We start from the raw sequence: 5,739 nt of genomic DNA on the forward strand, positions 1-5,739 counted from the left end.
TAATTTCCAACATGTTATCTATTTATTTATTTTATTCCCCCTCTTAGTATGGCCCTAATACTCCGTCGTACTATAGAAAAGAATAGAGCAGAGAAAACGTTTTGACTGTGAACCAACGTAGCTGTGATACGTTTAGATGTGAGAAACATAATCATCAAATGTTCATTAATCATGTTTGATTCCAGTAAATCAATCATTTAACAACATGTAGATTTATCCTCCAACATGAGAGTTCTTCAAACTTTATGATGAAATAAAACAGACAGCAAAAAAACAAACCCTGAAGTTACTAAAGAGAAAGTTAAAGAATGAAACAAAGCAAACTTACAGTTAACAGTCCAAACTGATCGACGGCTGTCACTAAGTGTTTTCTTCACAGGTGAGCTGTTTCCTGATGAGTCAGAGCTCCACCTGTAGAGGAGTCGGGACAGGAAGGAGCAATACTATTTGCAAACGCGTATCTCTCTGCGTGTGTGTAGTCAGATACGTGTGTGTGTGCTTTATCATTTGTGTGTGCGCATCCAGATCTGTGTGTGGGTGTAAAAAACTCTGGATGTCTGTATTCAGATTTGCAAGACAAATGTATGCAAAGGTCTGTGCACGTATCTACAGATCTGCCACGGCAGAAGTGTAGCAAAATCACGTGTAAAAAGACAGCCAATCGAGAGCTCCTGCCTGAGTTGTAACTGAAAACATTTACAGATATGTTTACACATTTATAGATCTATGTACACTTACAGATGTATACGCATTCACAGATCTTTGCATGCATTTGTAGATTTGTCTTCACTTGATAATCTCAATACAGAAATACGGATTTTTTAAACACACACAGATTGAGATACGCATTTGTAAATAGTATTGCTCCAATAACAGCTCCATACATGACCATAGTTTATGGATGTTTTTCTATATTTATTGTTGTATTGATGGATTCTCAGTGTTTAACTGTGTGCTGTTAGAACAAACAATCATGTGAGGAGAAGCTGAACGTTACATTCACATTGTTGAGATTTAAGACCTTTAACTGACAGTTATTAAACATCTTTTTATGGTATTTGTAAAGTTATTTCTTCATATGGATAACTGCTCTTCATCCTCTGTTACAGAACACATCAAGTTCACCAGCTGATATTTCTGTTTGAAATAACAACTGTTTAAAGAAACTCCATCCAGCAACACATTCATTATAAATTAGTTTCTCCTGCTGAAATTATTAGTGATTCATTTTCCACAAACTAGAAAAAAACATGAAATCAAACTCCACTTACTGAACTTTGTCTCATGAGCTTCGTCACTCTGCAGCTCCAGACACCTTAACCTCTTCACAGTTAAAGTACTTTATGCAGTCTGACTGGTTGGACTGAATCTCAGAGTAAAGATGAAAAAGAGTCATTTACATATGAAGCTTCCTCATATGAACACACACACACTCAGCTGCTGTTTGAGTATTTGAAAGCTTTATTGTGCCGATTCTGTGTCTGACTTCCTGGTACAATCTGCTCTGTTGAGCTTGTCGCGAGTTAGAAACAGCTCCGTCAAAAATAGATTAAAATTTCTCTTAAATAACCTCATAATATTGGCAAAATACTTCATTCATAAATGTAAATTTCTAAATGTAAGCCCTTTGTTTTCTATTTTCTTAAAAGAGCTCTCTATTTTTGGGACTCACTTAAAAATATTAAGTCCAAAAATGCACAAAGTTTATATCATTTATTTGATCTTTCCCTTCATCAGACCCCAGAAAACTAAACTTATTATATATATGCTCCTAATTCTCTATGTTTGTAAATTTCATTTACCTTCTGTGTATTAAGTATTCATTTAATTTATTTATTATTAATTAATTTTATCTTACTTTTTATCTTTTTTTACCTTAATTATAATTTTTATATATATATATATATATATATATATATATATTTTTTTTTAATTTCATGGCTTTCCTGTTCCATCTGTTACTGTGTTAAAGTTTTATTGAAATGCTGACATGTTTAGCTCAGTTTCAAAGTGTATGTTGTATTGAAATTTCTTCTGCTTGTAAGATTTGTAAGACTAATAAAAAATTAAAAAATTTAAAAAAGCTGTGGATTGATATCTGCTGAGACGCGGAGAGTAACAGTCAGCAGCTGTGAGGGATAAACTGTATCTGATTGACACATCAGCCAGCCCTAATTTATTGATGATGTAATATCAGTCCACTAGATGGCGCCATGAAGCTGCAGTGAAGTGAAGAGCAGCACACATGATGCATGGAGGAGGATTTATATTCACTGACTCACTCAGAGGAAGCTTCACTTTCATTCATATTCAGTCATTTAAACACCAATAAACATGTAAATAGTTTTTTCTCTTTATGTTGTTGTCACATTAGTAGAGAACATGACACACAAACGTCGTCTGACTCATAATAAAATGCATCATATAAAATAAAAACTTTATCTTTGAGCGTGAACGTGGAAACAAACAGGAAGTCTCATTATTTATTTATTTATTTGTTCCGATCATGGCAATTTTCAAATCATACAAACAAACAAACATGAAAGAAAAAAAAACACAACTATCATCTGAATCATATTCCATGACGGAAAAGGAGCAGGAAGAAGAAACTCTTATTTAAACAATAGAAACAGATGGTCTGCCTAATTACAGTTACTCAATACAACATTACCATCACAAGAGAAAGAAAAAGAAAAAAACTGAAATAAATGATCTGTCTCAACACTTTACACACAATATAAATCCTATCTAGTTCATACAATGCAAACATTCTTTCTTTAAACTGAAATATATTCAAGCAACCCTTTAAATCCATCTTTAAGGAATTCCACAGCTTAACGCCAGCAACAGAAATACACATCTGCTTTAAAGTTGTTTGTGCAAATTGGTGCTTAAAATTAAATGTCCTGCTTTGATCTTCATTATTAGAACTAAAAATACACAAATTCTCTGGTAATACTTTACATCCTGCCCTGAACATGACTGTGAGTGTCTGTAGTTTCACCAAATCATCAAGTTTCAATCATCTTGATTCAATAAATAACCTGCTGGTGTGTTCTCTATAAGCCACATTATAAATAACTCTCACTGCTCAAGGTTTCATGTTGGTAGAGTATGTATTACCCCAGACTGCTGCACAGTAACTTAAATAAGGCTAAATTAGTGAGCAATATAAAATCCTCATTGCTTTATAATATAACACGTTATTCTGTCCTTGATGCATAGATTGACAGACAGCTAAACACCTCACTCCAAACACGACTCTGTTGCATCTTTAACAGGTTTATTGTCAGAAGTGGAGGGTGAAACTAAAAAGGAAAACACACAATACAATCAAAAAATGTACGTTACATCTCTAAAAATATGAAAATAAGCAAAATGAAATATTACCTACACTTGCATGAATTTACAAATAAAAAGCCACTTATACTTTCCAAAGTGCAAAATAAAACATCTCCAAAGACCAAACAATGATTAATTTGACACAGGAGTGATAAGATGCAAGTAAAAAGCATATGAATACTAACATAACAACCATACATACCAACGATGCAACCTCAAACAGATGTAAGCAAGAATGCTAGCACATGCTCTGCCACATGTCTTTTCTCTGCCATGTCACACATGATGAATAAAGTTTTTTCTTACAAATTAACACACTACCAAAAAGCGTCAGTAGGTGGCACTGTTGTACCCTTTGAATCTACACACAATGAAATAAAATAGATTAAATGCTTTTTTACAACTAAAACAGAACACACGTACTTAGCCTTATTCAGAACTAAAATATTCTGACACACTTTTGATTTTACCTGAGCTATATGAGCTTTCCATGTCAATGTATCATCAATGATTCCACCTAAGAACCTAAATTCTGACTCTATCCATTGAAACTCTTTCTAAAGGAAGTGATATATTCGCCTCCCTTCTTTGATGGCCAAAAATCATAAACTTACTTTTGTTCAAATTTAGAGTTAGGACTTATTTTCATCAAATCATTTTTTCAATTTCACCATTTCCTTTTCTTTACCTTTTGCAAGACTTTTTAAAATCATCACCTGAGCAAAAAAAAAAAGTCAAACACAGACTGAAGTAATTTTGACACTTCACATTCGTTAACATATAAATTAAAAAGTTTAGGCCCCAAGACTGAACCCTGGGGGACTCCACAATCAATGTTCATATAAATCTGATATATTACCAGAAAAGTGCACATATTGTTTTCTATTATCTAAATATCTTTGTACCCAGTTTAAAACCACGCTCCTCACCTCATACGAATATAATTTTGAAATAAGAATTTTATGATCAATGGTGTCAAACAGCTTTTTTTAAATCAATGTTTCTTGCTTCCTATTGCTGTGGTCATTTCTTCTATTCATTTCATTAAAGCATAACTTGTGGACCGATTTTTACGGAAACCAAATTGACTTTAACAGTTTCTCCAACACTTTAGAAAACTGTGACAATAATGGTCTATAATTAGTGAAACTGTGTTTATCTCCTGCTTTAAAGAGTGGCATAACTTTTAGCAATATTCATTCTATCTGGCAAAATACCAGTACAAAAGGAAAGATTCAAAATGTAAGTTAAAGGTTTAATTATACAGTCAATGGTTTTTTAAATAATGATCATGTCAATCCCATCACTGTCCGTTCAAGTCTTATTTTTAAATTGTCACAATACAAATTATTTCAGTCTCATTCACTTCTCCAACAAAAATAGATTGCAGTACTTTACTTTCCCCATCCCAGCCACCTTCTGCTTGTCCATTATTATGTTATTTAATAGTTTTTGTAAGATTCAGCCCAACATTTACAAAACAGGACTTAAATTCATTCCCCACTTCTTTCAGGTTTTTTAGGACCACCTTGCTGTCATTAATGTAAAAGCTACTAACTTTACTTGTGTGCTCTGGATTATTGGCAATTACTTCCTTCAAAATTTTCCAGATACTTTTAATATCATTTTTATTTCCTAATAGCCTTTTATTATAATAATCTCTTTTAGCTTGTCTCAATATAATTGTCAACTTATTTCTATATATTTTGTATTGCTTGTGTTGAGCTCGGCCTGTATCTGTCTTTCTTTCTGCTTTTTCCTTAATGATATTTTCTTTAGTTTGTGCAAAGCAAAAAGACAGTGTATAAAGAATAGTCGACATAAGCTCATCGTCGTATTTAATTTTCTTGAGATTCCCTTAAAGTTCGTAATTGTTTGTGGAGTGTGAAATCACAGCAACCACTTCGGCAGCCATCTGGTGGAGTATGTTAAGTGTGTGTGTGTGTGTGCGTGTGTTCAGGCTTAGGCTACTTTTGGGGACGCAGACTTGGGACCAGTTGATAAAGCTAAAGTGTCCGTTAGCTCAGTCAGCGTTTCTACTGAATAAGCCGACTCACTTCTCCTTTCTGTCTTTTCATCCAAGACATTAAAGTCATCTGCTGCTGATACTGAATGTTAGCAGCTAAAAATACTGAATGATTAAAAATCACAATATTTTGACTATTTTCTGACATTTTAGAAACAAAACTATGAATGGATGAATCATCATGTTGATTGACAGCTGTACATGCACATCCAGTAGAGACACATAAAAACATGTTGGTTTCTGAATCCACTATATGATTAAAAAAACAAGTCATTGAACAAGAAGCTAAAAAAGCAAATAAGAGGAGAAAGAAGTTCCTCTATAGGCCAGCAGATACTTCCTGTCATTATGTGTGTTATAGTTAGTGGCTA

The 5,739-nt window shown here is 33.3% G+C and overlaps 1 protein-coding gene across 1 annotated transcript in view; it reads right to left on the minus strand.

The window, feature by feature from the left end:
* Nucleotides 1-5,687: 5,687 nt before the first annotated feature.
* LOC128382100 (NLR family CARD domain-containing protein 3-like) overlaps nucleotides 5,688-5,739 on the minus strand; it is a gene marked incomplete at its 5' end in the record, with an annotated part of 10,057 nt that continues 10,005 nt past the window's right edge. Inside the window, one exon of the mRNA XM_053342085.1 lies at nucleotides 5,688-5,739. This exon is cut by the window's right edge and continues 920 nt beyond it.

The sequence above is a fragment of the Scomber japonicus genome, chromosome 21 (genome assembly GCF_027409825.1).
Source record: "Scomber japonicus isolate fScoJap1 chromosome 21, fScoJap1.pri, whole genome shotgun sequence".
NCBI classification, from domain to species: domain Eukaryota; kingdom Metazoa; phylum Chordata; class Actinopteri; order Scombriformes; family Scombridae; genus Scomber; species Scomber japonicus.